Here is a 13869-nt window from a genome sequence, read left to right as displayed (position 1 = left end):
AACTTTTACTCAAGTGAACCCGGTTATACATAATAGCCACGGACTAAGTCAAGTGACTGACGGGATTAGAATGTTATAAGTTAATTTATTACGATGCTTGAAACATCCTGCGATGATGTTGTAGTTTATTATTATTTTTCAAATTATTTTTTATACAAAATTCTTCTTTTAAGCTGAGTGCCTGGATTCACTATATTTTCCTTATTTTCGCGAGAAGCTTCTTATGGTACCACCAAAAAGAATCTTTTACAAAGCGTTTTATTTCGCAATATCTTGAATCTGTGTTTATTATTCTTAAATAGGAAAGCAAAGCCTTGTAAAAAATCGGAAAAAGGCAAAATTTTGCAAAGTTCTCGAAATAAGGAGAAAAAAGGGAATCAGATAAAAACGGACGGGGATCCCTGTTATTGTTTCATGAAATATGTTTTAGGCCATATTTCACCTTCTTGAATTCCATCTATTTGACGAATATTTACAATAATCGTATGCATATTGATCAAAACATCATAAGTCATAAGAGGGGTGTGAGGATGTGTTTGTTTACAATTTGAAGAGCCGCGCGTTGCAGGTGCTGAACGTAATTTAGGATCGTTGTATGGCTATAGATACAGTCGCCTATCAGAGATATCCGATCGGAGCAACAGCTGACGGTCCATACATATATCGACCCATCGTCCTCTATCGATATTGTAATAGTTTGCTAATAGGTCTACAATTGTTCGACTATTTGTGTCTACCGATGAGGACCATCCTCCAGCAACTGCCCTTGCAGAACGTTAACAGTACCATAATAATATTTTCATATAATTCGCATACCTGTCATTACATATGCATTATTATGGTTTAACATCACCAACAAATTTTACACAACTTGACTTTTTAAAATGATGTTTTTGAAAAAATGTACCGCTAAATATTCAATTAACAGATATATTAAGCCTTAGACTTTGTTGTCTTTCTCCAGAGTTTGGTTCTTCGTACTGTTCTTAAAAGTTATGGTAGGTTCTTGGAAAACTCTCTCAGTATAACTTAAAATCCCGATTGAAAAAAGTCTCATTGGGTGCGCATTACTGCCGTTCTGCAGAAAATGGCAGTAACTGCAAAAATAAAAAAATGAGTTCTTATATCATTGAAATCGTTGAAGAAGGATCTATCGATCCGTATGAATAATCTTTGCATCATCAGACTGAACGACAGCAACTATAAGTCTCGAAAATCATTTATACGCAAAAAGGTAGCATTCGCAGGAAAATCGGGAGTAACTACAGAGCCTGGCAAAGTAGCACCTTAATTCAAGGCTGACTGCTACGTCAGAAGACAGCATCTACTACTTGCTCCCTTCTTCAATAGAAGCCGAAGGGTTTTCCGGCATCGAATTCTATGAAAAAGGGATATTAATTAACAATTTTTATTAATCATTTCTTTATAAGTGAATAGATCGTAGCAAAATTACCCATTAATGATCGAAAAACTATTTCAATTTCTGTTAAATAAAACGGGATAGGGAAGAACATAGTCATGCGTTTTCTTCGACATTATCCGTTCGTTGCTTTGGGCTTACTGCCTTTTGCCATAGAAGGGCACATCAGGAGTCAGAATGAAGTTATACCGTTATACTTAGTACCGGCTTTGAGAGACATTACAACTATTTATAATCCATTTTATTTCTTCAGTTTTTATTTGTTTACAAGCATTCATGAACGATTTCACATGACTTCGGAGAGTCTGAACTTGAACAATGGTTCCATGAACTTAGGACTACTTGAATGTTCAGGTGCATTATTCTTGAAACAGTTGTATCACGTATACGAATTGATATAATTTAATATACTTGCGTTAGCTTGCAGTACTATCTACATTATTTCGCATTCTTCTAGAGGACATCTAATTTATGGAAAATCATAAAAATGTCGTCCATTAAGAAAAAACGTAATAGTGAATTCGATTAAAAAGGTCACGTTTGTCTTAAAGAAGCTAAAAACATATATGCTGACAAAATTTACATTTGCAAAAGTTAGAAATATCAGACATTTTAGATTTTATTATGAAACATTGATGAAATTATGATTTTGGCTGTTATATTTTGATTATGTTTTGTTTTTACTTTACTCAGTAACATTAACAGTGTACTCAAAGTAAAATGAATCGGAAAAAAACACGAAAGAAAATCTAGTAAAGAAGTAAAATTACTCAAAACAGATCAGTAAAGGTAATAATTTCATCAATTTTCTTATTTAACATATGTAAATTCTGTAAATTTATATTTTGTGAATTGTCAATGTTAAGATTATTCTAAAATTTATAAAATTATAATGTTTCCAATCCAAAATAAACTTTTTCTAAAGTTAAATCTCTTGGTATGTGGAATTAGGATGAAAAATTGGCTTGATATTTTATAGTTTCCCTTTTTTTATATCAGTAAGTAAAAATGAAAACATTTGAGAAAATTTGGGTTTTAATTATGCAGGCTAAAGAAGTTCTTTAATATACAAATCTAATTGACTCATACGAAAAATACCTTTCGATTGATAAAATAAACCTTTTTTTAAATTGAAAAATAGTAGCTTGACTGAAAGGTCCTAAGTAGAGAAGAAATTCAATGACTATGGTCACGGAAATAGTTTCTAAGTCAGGTGTCAAGGTAATTTTCAATATAACTGATAGTTTTTGTACAATAACTAGCTTTCCAGAAATAAAAAGAATCAAATTTCACAAACAAAAATGATTTTATTTATACAAAATGACATTTCTAATTTAGTATGCAAAATAAAATTTCTACGATATAATTTTATTTCATTTTATGTTAGTGGTTATAAAATAAGGAAATGGGCAAAATTTTGCCAAATTTTCATCATTTTCTAAAAGTTGAAATTAACAAAAATTAAACTGCCTTAAATGTTTATTAACGAAATTTCCCGAAATAAAATTATATTTAACAATTTTAAGGTTTAAGAGAACGTTTTATTTTGTAGGTATACATACATAATTAAAAATTTTGAATAGCTCTTTTAAATTTAAATCTATATTACATGTAGTATGCAGAATATAAAATAAAATACTACTTTAATTAATACAAAAGGTATTATTAATTGGGTGAAGTTAAAATTTAGGGATTTGAAAAAATATGCTTTGAATATTTCCGAAATGTATGAATTTCTCTAGTTTTATAAATTTTTAGTTTCGGAATTTCTAATTTTGTTGATAAATATTTTCGATAGTTTTATTTTTTTCGGTAACTATATTTTTGGTATTTTCAACATTCGGAATTAGTCCATTTTTCTAGATACGAGTTTTTACAGAAAATTTTTCGCTAATTTTTCCATAATTCATATAAATATTCAAGTAGCTCTAAGTTGCTATTATCTGGGAAGTCACCGGAAGTTTTTCAATTCAGATGTTTCGTCTTGGATATCAAATATCGGCAATGTATCCACCTATTTAATCTTCTAAATAACTTCATGTCAACGTCAAATATTATTTGATAACATTGCGACTGTTTTTGAACCGTTTTGCAAAATTACTTCTTCCTTGTACATTTCTCGAGAAAAATAAAGTCGGACTTTTCTTGGGAGTTTGTCCAAAAAAATAGTTGTTTATCAGCAGGAGACATTTTGAGCTTTTTTCCTAACTTCTGTCTTATTTCGGTAGTACCTTTTTGGGACTTAAATCTTATTAGCAGCACATCCAAAATTAAAGAGCATGGAACATTTCTGGTATTTTCGACTCAATTTGGACTAATAAACAATATGGAGAAAAGTTGTTACTGAATTACTTACGATCTTATTGGGATTGGAATAAAGCTTCAAACGAAAAATGTACTTTTAAAAAACAATCTAGAAATAACTCTATTAAAGATGATTATTCGTGGCATTTGCATTGTTTTTAGTTGATTCTTATTAGATCTAAAGTTATAATTAACCAATTTCGAAGCATATAAATTGATGATATAATGTGTTGAGTACGTCAGAGGAACCATGTTGGCCGTTATGCCAAGCCTCTCAACTATAGTCTCTTTCGTTCGAACTTTTAACGAGTTTGTGACGTTATCGGGTTTCTGAAGGGCCGCAGCTCAAAGTCTTGTAGGTGGGTCTGGCTCTTTGTAAACGTGTAAACAGTTTTTATCGCCGCCATTAGCGATGACCACTCGGTCATCGCCAACTCGTCGCTCAAGGCGGATCGTGTGTCCTCAAACAATCGACCCTTTTTCTTCGCTTCTCCGACCGCCTTCTAATTATGTTTGCACTTTTGAGTGCTGTCGTACTTTTTTCTAATTAGCCACTCGGTTAATCATCCCCCTTTATACTTCGCTGGCAATGATCACATGATAAGTGTACAAAAAATTAGTCTGATATTGACTTTGTCGGTGTGTATCTTAAGCCGAATTTCTTTTCAAAACCTGAATTACTGATTTTAAAATTGAATAATAATCATCTTATCTGAAAAACAGGTGGAATTATATTATCGAAAACCTCTGACTAATTCTTGTTGAATGTATGATTAGTTGCATACTGCGTATATATGACTTTAAGTGGATGTTTTCTTTTGTTCTTTTAATTTTTCTGGAGATTTGTAAATTTCAATTTTCCAATGAAGAGTTTTAATTCTTTGAATTTCGAATTAATTTTATTTGATGATATTTAGGATATTTTCCAGATAGTCTAAGTATAAAACCCAAGGATCTTTTTACAGATTTCCAAAAATATTCAGGGCTTTTAAAAGAACCGAAGGTAAAAAATGCAAGCACAAATTAATTTTTTTCTTTATGATCTAGCCACTCTTTTCGGCCCTTATACGGTGTTGGCTAGCCCGTCATGACCAAAAATGTGTTTAACTTTTAAATTGAAATAATTTTTGCACATTGCCAAAAATATCCAGGGTTTTTAAGAGTATAAAGATAATAAATATACATTAAAAACTAAGAATTTGATTCATCATCTAGATAGCCTTTAAAATCATGTTTAACGCCAATCAACTGAAATAGATTTTCACGAGATCGAATGACTAGCGGTAGATTAGCTTGTCTACACTATGTTTTGAAAAGTTTTTCACATTTTGAAAAGGATGAGCAAATTGCAATTATAGATAAAAACGTAAAATAGGTGTCTTAATGTACGAAGAGTATATATTGTTGATACCAGCAACAAACAAATTAACAGTATCAAAAATAAAATTTTCGGGAAAATATAAAAAAATTTAGATCTTATTCTCGATTTTATTTTAAAAACATGTTTCAAAGTTTTAGAAGTTTTTAAAACATTAAGAAATTATTAAAATTTTTAATACTTCTCAAAAAATTTTGAAAAAAATTAAAAATTTGAAAGGTTATGTATTAAAAATGATTCTTTATCTTGAAAGAATTATTTGAAAAGAATATATAAACATATTTGATCAGATTACAAAAGGTTTTAGAAGTTTTAAAAATGTACAAAAATAACTAGAAACTTTAAACGATTTTAACAAATAAAAAAATTATAATATCGATATTTTTTTGTTCAATTTACCCTTTTATTTGAAAACTGACTTTTTCTTTGAAATTTTAATTCATATATTTCAAATTGTCAAAGGATTTTTTTAATTTTCTCAAGAATTCCAGAAAAATTATATTTATATAAATTTAAGAACAAAGAAATGTGAAAAATAAATCGCTACTCGAATTTTTTTCGTAATCAAAATTATTTTTCCCCTTGAAACAAAAACTACAGGAGGGTTGCGTGATGCGCGATTGATGATGCTAGTCAATCTAAAAAAGTGGTGTAACGACATGTCTCGAAAATTTCGCACTCATTTCTGTAGAAAACCTGATTCGCTTTTAAAAGCTTTGAAATTGCACAATTTATTATATTTTAAATTCAAAACTGAAATCCGTTGCTGATATTCAAATTATTTACGACACAATGTCAATTTAATTTGTGATCGTTATGTTGTCCAAATTTATAATTTATCTTGCAAATACTGACCCTGAATTGTCTGCTTTGATAACAGAATATAACTTAATTTAATTAAATTCTTAGGGATTTATGAAGATTTAAAGCGTTTTTAAATAATATTAAGGAATTGTAAAGCCCTTTAAAATATTTTGGGGATTTTCAAAGTATTTCAAAGTATTTCAAGAGAATTTCACAGTAAATTGCAAACATCGCAAGTAATTTAACAGATTTTCTAATGATTTAAAATGATTGAAGAATATTCCAATAGATTTCTATGAATCTTTGGAGATTTGATGGCCTATGGGAGGACTATAAGGGATTTCACAGGATTTTGATGAATTTTTAATCATTTTAAAAGATTATAAGAGATTCACAGAGACTTAACAAAATTATTTAAAATAAAAACTTCTGTAATTTGTTTTTATTATAATTTTATATATATAATAGAATTTATTAAAATTAAAATATTAAAATAAATTATTAAAATTAAATCATTTACTAAAGTACATAAAATGATTAAATTTTTCGTTGTTTGCAATTTTGCGCAGACTTTGAGAAAATTGAAGTTTGATAGAGGCATGTGGCATGAGAGTTTAGAATCAATTTCTTTTCTCACTGTGAGTGAAATGAAAAATGCAATCGTGGACGGGCAAAGAGAAGCATTTATAGGATCGGGGTGTATTGCATTCGCGCTTTAGGGGTAGAAAAGAGTAAGTTCAAATCGCGTTTACGTGCAGAAAACACAGAGGAGGTGTTTTATATTCATAGGCTGATAAAAAACGTTTTGGCCAATGGCCTTAACATTGTTGCCGCCGATTTCTTTTTTCAATGTCAATACAATTAAAAAAAGTAAATAATAATCAAAAGAGTAGATTTGTCGAAAGTGTGAGCAGGAGGTAAATACTCAAAATTAAACATAGAGTAGACGATTAATAAGTTTAGAGATTACAAAAGATCTCATTATTTTTTTGCAAATAATATTAGCTAGACTTAATCGAAAATTCAATTACGATTACTCAACTAAGTGATTGATTATAGATCATATATAAATAACATTAGTAGTCGAACTGTATCTAGAACATATTGTTTAAAAAATATTTATTTTTCATTTTTCTAATTCTACTTTCAAGAAAATAAAATTATTCAAACAAATAATACTAGAAGGTAGTCCTTTGTTAAAAGGAAATTCAGGTATCAAAAAATGAACTTTGTATCCGATCTCACAAGGAAATATTTTTTTCCGGAATTTAATCAATGCACATATCAATAAACAAAGGTAGATTTTGATAACGTATATAAAGAAACATAAAATGCATTTCTGAATAACGCCTTGAGCTAGATGTATGTATTTTCAGTTAAGGTTTCTCATTGTCTGTCACGCTTATCAGCCCACTCCAATCATACGGAACGTGATTCATTTAAAATAATGATAAAAATATTTTAAAAGTCAGGTGTTCAGCACTCAATAATCGACTGGTTGCCAATATATTTACCTTATCTATGTTTACATTCTCTCTTGAGGTTTCACAAAGACATAAATAATTAAACTTCACGTATAAAGAAAGCCGCTGAAATTTGTGTAAATAACATCTGCCCATGCAGTTTTATTTGTGGAAATCGATTCATGAATCATAAATCAAGTTGACTTTTTGTATAAACGTGGGAAGAGCAGTGGCTCCGAAATTTTTTTTTAGCCATTCGTATAAAGTATACTATTTTTTACCTCCCAGAAAGGCTGTGTCTAGTAGTCCCAAAGAATTAAGGAAGCTGGAAAAGGGGACGGACAACTGGTACCAAAATTTCGAGACTAGCCGAACGTATAAAAAATATATGTCTACTCATCCCAAATTCCAGGACTGTTAAACATTGTTAAACATTATATTCAGTATTCTATATTATTCAAATTGTTTCTGTCTTTTAGATTCACTGAGAATCAAACCCAAATTTACTGATTGTTGATCGAGTGATCCTACGCCTAAGATAACTTTGGCAGACCAATTTTTCAGAAAAACATGTTTAAATTTGAACTCTAAAATTCAATTTACGGCGCATGAATAAAAATTTTTGCAATAAAGAAGCGCTAAAATATTTTGGAAAAGAGTCACATCAATCTAGAATAATTAAAAATTCGTATGATTTATGTTGCGTATTTGAGCATGACTTGACTAAATAAATATCATTGCACTCATATTACTTTAATACGCTCAGAAAAATCGCTAATTAATTAATAAAAAATTCGGTTGCATCTATAACCCTGACGCTCCTGAACGCACCAATTACAAAATAATTTTTTTTTACTATCTATACATACTATGTCTATATATGCAATCACTTTTATGAACAATAAATTTCAATTATAAAAATGATAAAAAAAACTAACAATTGGATTACTTAAAGCACTTGTCGTAATTTATATTATTCCCTTTCCCATTCCAGAATAGCCACTTCTCAGATCGTAAAAATGGTCTTAAAACAAGTTACGCACATCTACAAGTACTTAAATGAAGTTTTCGAACGAGCTAAAGTTCACTTGAAAAAGTTGAAAATTATAGAAATGGCGAACACTTTTCTTGGTAAACGTGAAAATTGACTTGAAAAATGGTTAGTTTTTTTTTTTAGAAAAACAGATTTTTTAAAATCTAGTTTATGGTTAGTGCGATAGAGATACTTTCTATTCATAATCACTCTAAATTTAAAGCAATTCAAATAATCAGTTCTTTATTTCTTGTGGCTACCCTAAAAAAACGAGATACTAAAAAAAGCGGCTTTAGCGTTTGGAAAGTTTTGAAGGTCTTCACTCGATGAAATTGCAATTTACTTATACGTTTCGTACATATCTCAGGTTTTCTAATGGTACTTGCCTCAAAATTAAAAAAAGTCGAAAATCTTACCTACTATGAACCCCCTTAAATCTCAAAATTTTCAGTACGTTCAAAAACCCGTGACGATTGCTATAGGATTTTAGGAATTCAAAAATCAATGACGATTACTATAGAATTTTAGGAATTCAAAAAAATCGTTATATCAAGAACTATTAGTTTAAAATAGTATTAATATTAGTAATAGGAATAATGTTAGTTTAAAATAGTAAAAACCGTTTTATTCCGCCTGATTATACCACCGTTTCGCTTCAAACGCTTCATTTAAAAACAAGATCCTAATCGTCACGCCCAGCGCGATCGAATTTGCTACCACTCGGGCAACTTTCTTAACTACCTGATATTTTTCGCTTGTTATTCGTAGTGGGACGAGTGCTTCGGCGGGAGGATTTATAAGCACTCTAGCAGGTAGTACAACGAGTGGAGCGTATCAGGCTTGGTAGTTTTGCCAATGTTCCTAGAAGCCGGAGGCTAGACAAGAACGGGGGTGGTGTAGGATTCTGGATGATAGGGTGGAAGAGTGGAGGACGGGAAGGTGAAGGGTGCGAAAGAGACAGAAGACGATTGAGGGCGAGTAAAAGCGAGAGACAGGATGAGAGAGTGTTCCTGGGGCAAGTCGGCCGGGGCAGGAATAGGGGCTTGAGGGGGAGTAGCGGGATAAGCCACACCCGCAAAAACAGCCCCTGCCAAGCTCGGTAGCGGCCGAGCGCATCGACCGAGCGACCATCCCCCGACTCCAGTGCCACCGACCCCGTCTGCCCCGCGGCAGCCCCACCACGTATGCGACAAGTTCGACTCAGCTTGCAAAAGCTTCCGAGGATGCTAACGTTTACATCCCTACTCTTGCGTCTATGTAACGCAGAGGTGGAGGTCGAAAGTACCAGCGGGTGCTTCCACCCTCTGGAAGCTCACGTGTTCCTCGTCGCTCCCACAAGCTTTGAGCATTTATCGTCCTTTTCCACGCTCTTCTTACCCACATGCTCTACCCCTCCTATTCTCTATTGCTCCGTGGAGAAAGAGAACCACGACATTGCATCCAACAAGGACGTTCAACACCCGGCGCCTTTTCGACCCTTCTTATCATGGAGCGCGCGCAGGAGCTGTCCTCGAAGAAAAGTGCGAAAAGCTCGGCTTTTTACGCGGGAAAACTTTTCAAACTCTCTCACTGTGTTTCCTTTAACGTGTGTGTATGTAAAATGTGGATGAGTATTTATATGTGTTCTGTACCAAGTGTAGCTTTCTATGAGAAGGAAAGTTTAACGGCTGAAAGAAAGGAACGTAGGAGAGGGGCAGTTCTTCGAAGAGGTCGAATTCAAACTTGATGGCAGAAGGGATTAGTTATAAGCTACTGATGAATTTCGGGTGATCCCTCATTTCTCATCTCGAAAGGCTTTTTAAAATATTTTGTTTGATTAAGACTCCCTTTTATTCTTTATTTCATCATTTCTGTTAATGATATACGAGATCGCATTACAAACTAGGTTGCGAGGTAATATAAGACATCTTGCTTCAAGGGTTATAACTTATTATTTTTCAATCTTCATTCATTATTCATTGTCAAACCCTAGTCTGGACAACCTATCTAGCGCTAATCAGTCGGTCTTGTGAAAATATATTTAAAAAATTAAAAATCATTTTAAAGACTATCTAGATGATATGAAAAATGTCTTTGTTTTTAATGCACATTTTTTTATTTCTTTAGCTATCGATTAGGAACCGAAAAGTCTGAATAAATGATATTTAGATCTTAAACTTAAAAAATGAATTGGTCATTACCCTCTAGACAATTTAAAATATGCATAGATAAATAGTGTCCCATATTACTTAAATCATTAAGAACAGAATTTTAAAAACTTGGTATTTATGGAGATTACATTCTAATTTCTTTAATTATTTTCATTGTCTTGTTTTAGATGTCTTTATTCTTTTTTAGATGTTTAAAGTTATGAAATGTCTAGAAAATTTATATTTCCATTTAAGAAAATATTGAAATGTTTTGTTTAACCTCTACATATTCTCGCATTTTTTTACCGAAAATGATGTACGAAATCTAACAAATTTGTGGAAAAAATCATGGAAAAAAATATGCCTGCTGCGCGGGCACATTGTCCTTGCAAGCTACGCGCGCGGCGCTTCGCACCAAGTTTGACCGCGCCTGTGTCGCACAAGTACGCTCTCGCGCCTCACGCTCGTTTTCGTACGTTAAATGTGTAAACTTTAAAAGCATTTTTTTGTATATCGTAAATACTATAACTTAAATCGGAAACTGTGATGTAAATTTCTGAGTAACTACAGGCATAAATTGTAACTGCAATTTTTTTCGATTTGTTTTTAAAGAAGGTTCTCAAAGCATCTCTGGCTTTGACAATTACATTCTCATTACGAAACTCGCGCTTTGCGCTTGATAATTTGTGTCCAATTGAAAAACTTCATCAAGATAATTTGTAAATTCTGTTAAAATTTATTAAAAACAACGCTATAAACTTATGGATCTCTTAAAAACCAAAATTGCATATTTTTTAAAATGAACCAACTTTTGGTACTTTTGTTTAATAAGAAATTTCATGACAAAAGTTTAAAAAAACATATATTGTATATCTAGTAGAAATTTGGATTGATATTTTTTCATCTATAAGAAGAATTATTTTTCTTTTTTTTGCAAATTTTCAAAACGTTGAAAACCATAAACTTTTTGAATCTTTAACGAATTGAAAAATGTCATGAAGATAATTTGCAAATATTTTTGACGTGTACCAGAATATTTGAAAAAAATTTCTAAAACTCTTAAAAAATTGTTATTCAAATTTTGAAAAAGCTCTAACTTTTTGAATAACTTTTATCGAAATTGAAAATTGAATTTGAATAATTTGAAATTCTTCTACCCATCTATAAGAAACTTTGGCAAAAATTGCCAAAATTTGAAATAAAAAAATTTTCTAATTTTGGAAATGCTCTAAATTTTTTAATTTCGGTTGAAGATATCTGCTAACGAACTTAACCTTCATTTTGGAAACCTTACGAAGTGTATCAAAGTTTGACTTGATTGGACAAATCCTTCAAAAGTTAGCGTGGCTACAACATTCAGGTAACCATATATACAGTCATAGAGACAGACCTACAGACAGACAAGCAGACACCGATAAAACTATATTATTTTCGGATTCTGTGAGTGCCGAAACGTAAGGATCCATTAAAAACCAGAGATCGAAAATTTGGACGATTACATCACACTCTCATGAATGAGATTGTAAAAATCGAAATGGCACTAACAATGACAAAAAGTGAATACTGAAATATTTAGTTTCATTCAATTACGTTGAAAGCTGCACTGAAATGCATTAATTTAATGGAATTTGTTTTATTTTTAGGAAGATAATTAAATGTACTGCCAAATCATTAAATTAAAGAAATAAACATTTTAGTTGGATGTTTTCTTTTGATAAAATAATAATGTGGTTGAATCAATATTTGAAATGTTTATTTTTTTATAAATTCTTTTTCTCTTGGGTTCAAATAAAAAATTTATTTACTTCGTAGAAGATATTTTTATGTTTGAAGTGCTGTATTTATTTTTTAAATAATATATTTAGTGAAAAAAATTCTGTATATGCTTGAAAGTTAAGTAATTAAAAGTCCTCAAACGTCCTTAAGAAGGTATTTATCCAAGAACATCAAAGTCGACTTTTGATTTATTTTTAAGATATTAAATAATCAATATCTATATTCAAAAAATGATAATCAGAAGACTTTGTACCCATCTTTTTCCAAGTAAGCGCATGATTAAATGTGCAGCTGTTTTAAATAAACGAGTCCAGAGTTCGTGATACATCTTTTGGATTCAGATTCCGATGTTAAGTAATAACTCGAAAACTGGATTGAAGGTTACCCTGATCAGTAGATATTTTCATGAATATCAAAAATTACGGCATTGAATATCACACCTTACAACATCTCATTACATAATGAAAGGTATATTTAAAGTAACTAATATTATAAATAATGCCGTAAAGTAATATATGCATTATCTCATCTTTTTGAATCTGCTTTATTAGGAAACTCCTAGTTGAAATCATTCAAATTTGTTTACCTATTGTTTTTATAAACATTTTTTCTAATCATGAGTAGTTTTACGTTAATTCATATATTTATCGTTCGGTCAGAAAAATAATTAGTAATGATTTAACTATACTAATAAATAAATTAGTCGAATGTTACAGCGAATTCGTACAAAAAAGTGCTAATTATTAGTAAAAATATTGCAAAGACGTTTATGAATTGCTTTCGAAATAATTTTCGATAATAATTAGTAGTTTTGTACTAACTCACAGCCAAACTATACCAACTTAACTAAAAACTTAAAAAATTAATAAAAATTATAATGATGTATTGTTTATTATAATATTATCTTTTCGAATTTGTAGTAAAATTCTACTAATTTAATAAGGGGCAGAGTTAAATTTTGGTTTAATCATTTAGTTAACATTTACTTACAAAATTTTCTTTGAAATTTTTTTTTTAAGTTTCACCAAAAAAAGAGTCCAAAACTTTTTTAACTACATTTTTTCGGAAATATTGCACCTGATACCATCTTGTACAAAAATATACATTTTAACCATTTTTTCATGAATAGGGTTACATGTTTTATTAAGTCAACTAGAAATATCCTGCCAATTATTTCTTGGTACGAGGGTAGTTCAATAAGTCCTTAGAATGAAGTATAAAAACAATTTTTTTTGGGTAAATTTTTTTTTATTTTTCAACATAATCTCCTTGGAGCTCTATACACTTCGTCAATCGCTTTTCAAGTTTTTTTAATCCTTCAGAAAAGCGCGTTTTCGGAAGTTCCTCAAAATAAGCACTTACAGAGGCAATCACGTCTTCGTTGTCTGGAAATCTCTGTCCACCGAGCCATTTTTTCAAGTTTGGAAATAAGAAAAAGTCACTGGGTGCTAAATCTGGTTAATACGGTGGGTGTTCGACCAATTCGAATTTTAGTTCTTCAATTTTAGCCATTGAAACGAAGCATGTGTGAACCCGGGCGTTGTCGTGATGAAAGAGAATTT

This window comes from Belonocnema kinseyi, chromosome 9 (assembly GCF_010883055.1).
Source record: "Belonocnema kinseyi isolate 2016_QV_RU_SX_M_011 chromosome 9, B_treatae_v1, whole genome shotgun sequence".
NCBI lineage: Eukaryota > Metazoa > Arthropoda > Insecta > Hymenoptera > Cynipidae > Belonocnema > Belonocnema kinseyi.
This window is presented reverse-complemented; position numbering follows the sequence as displayed.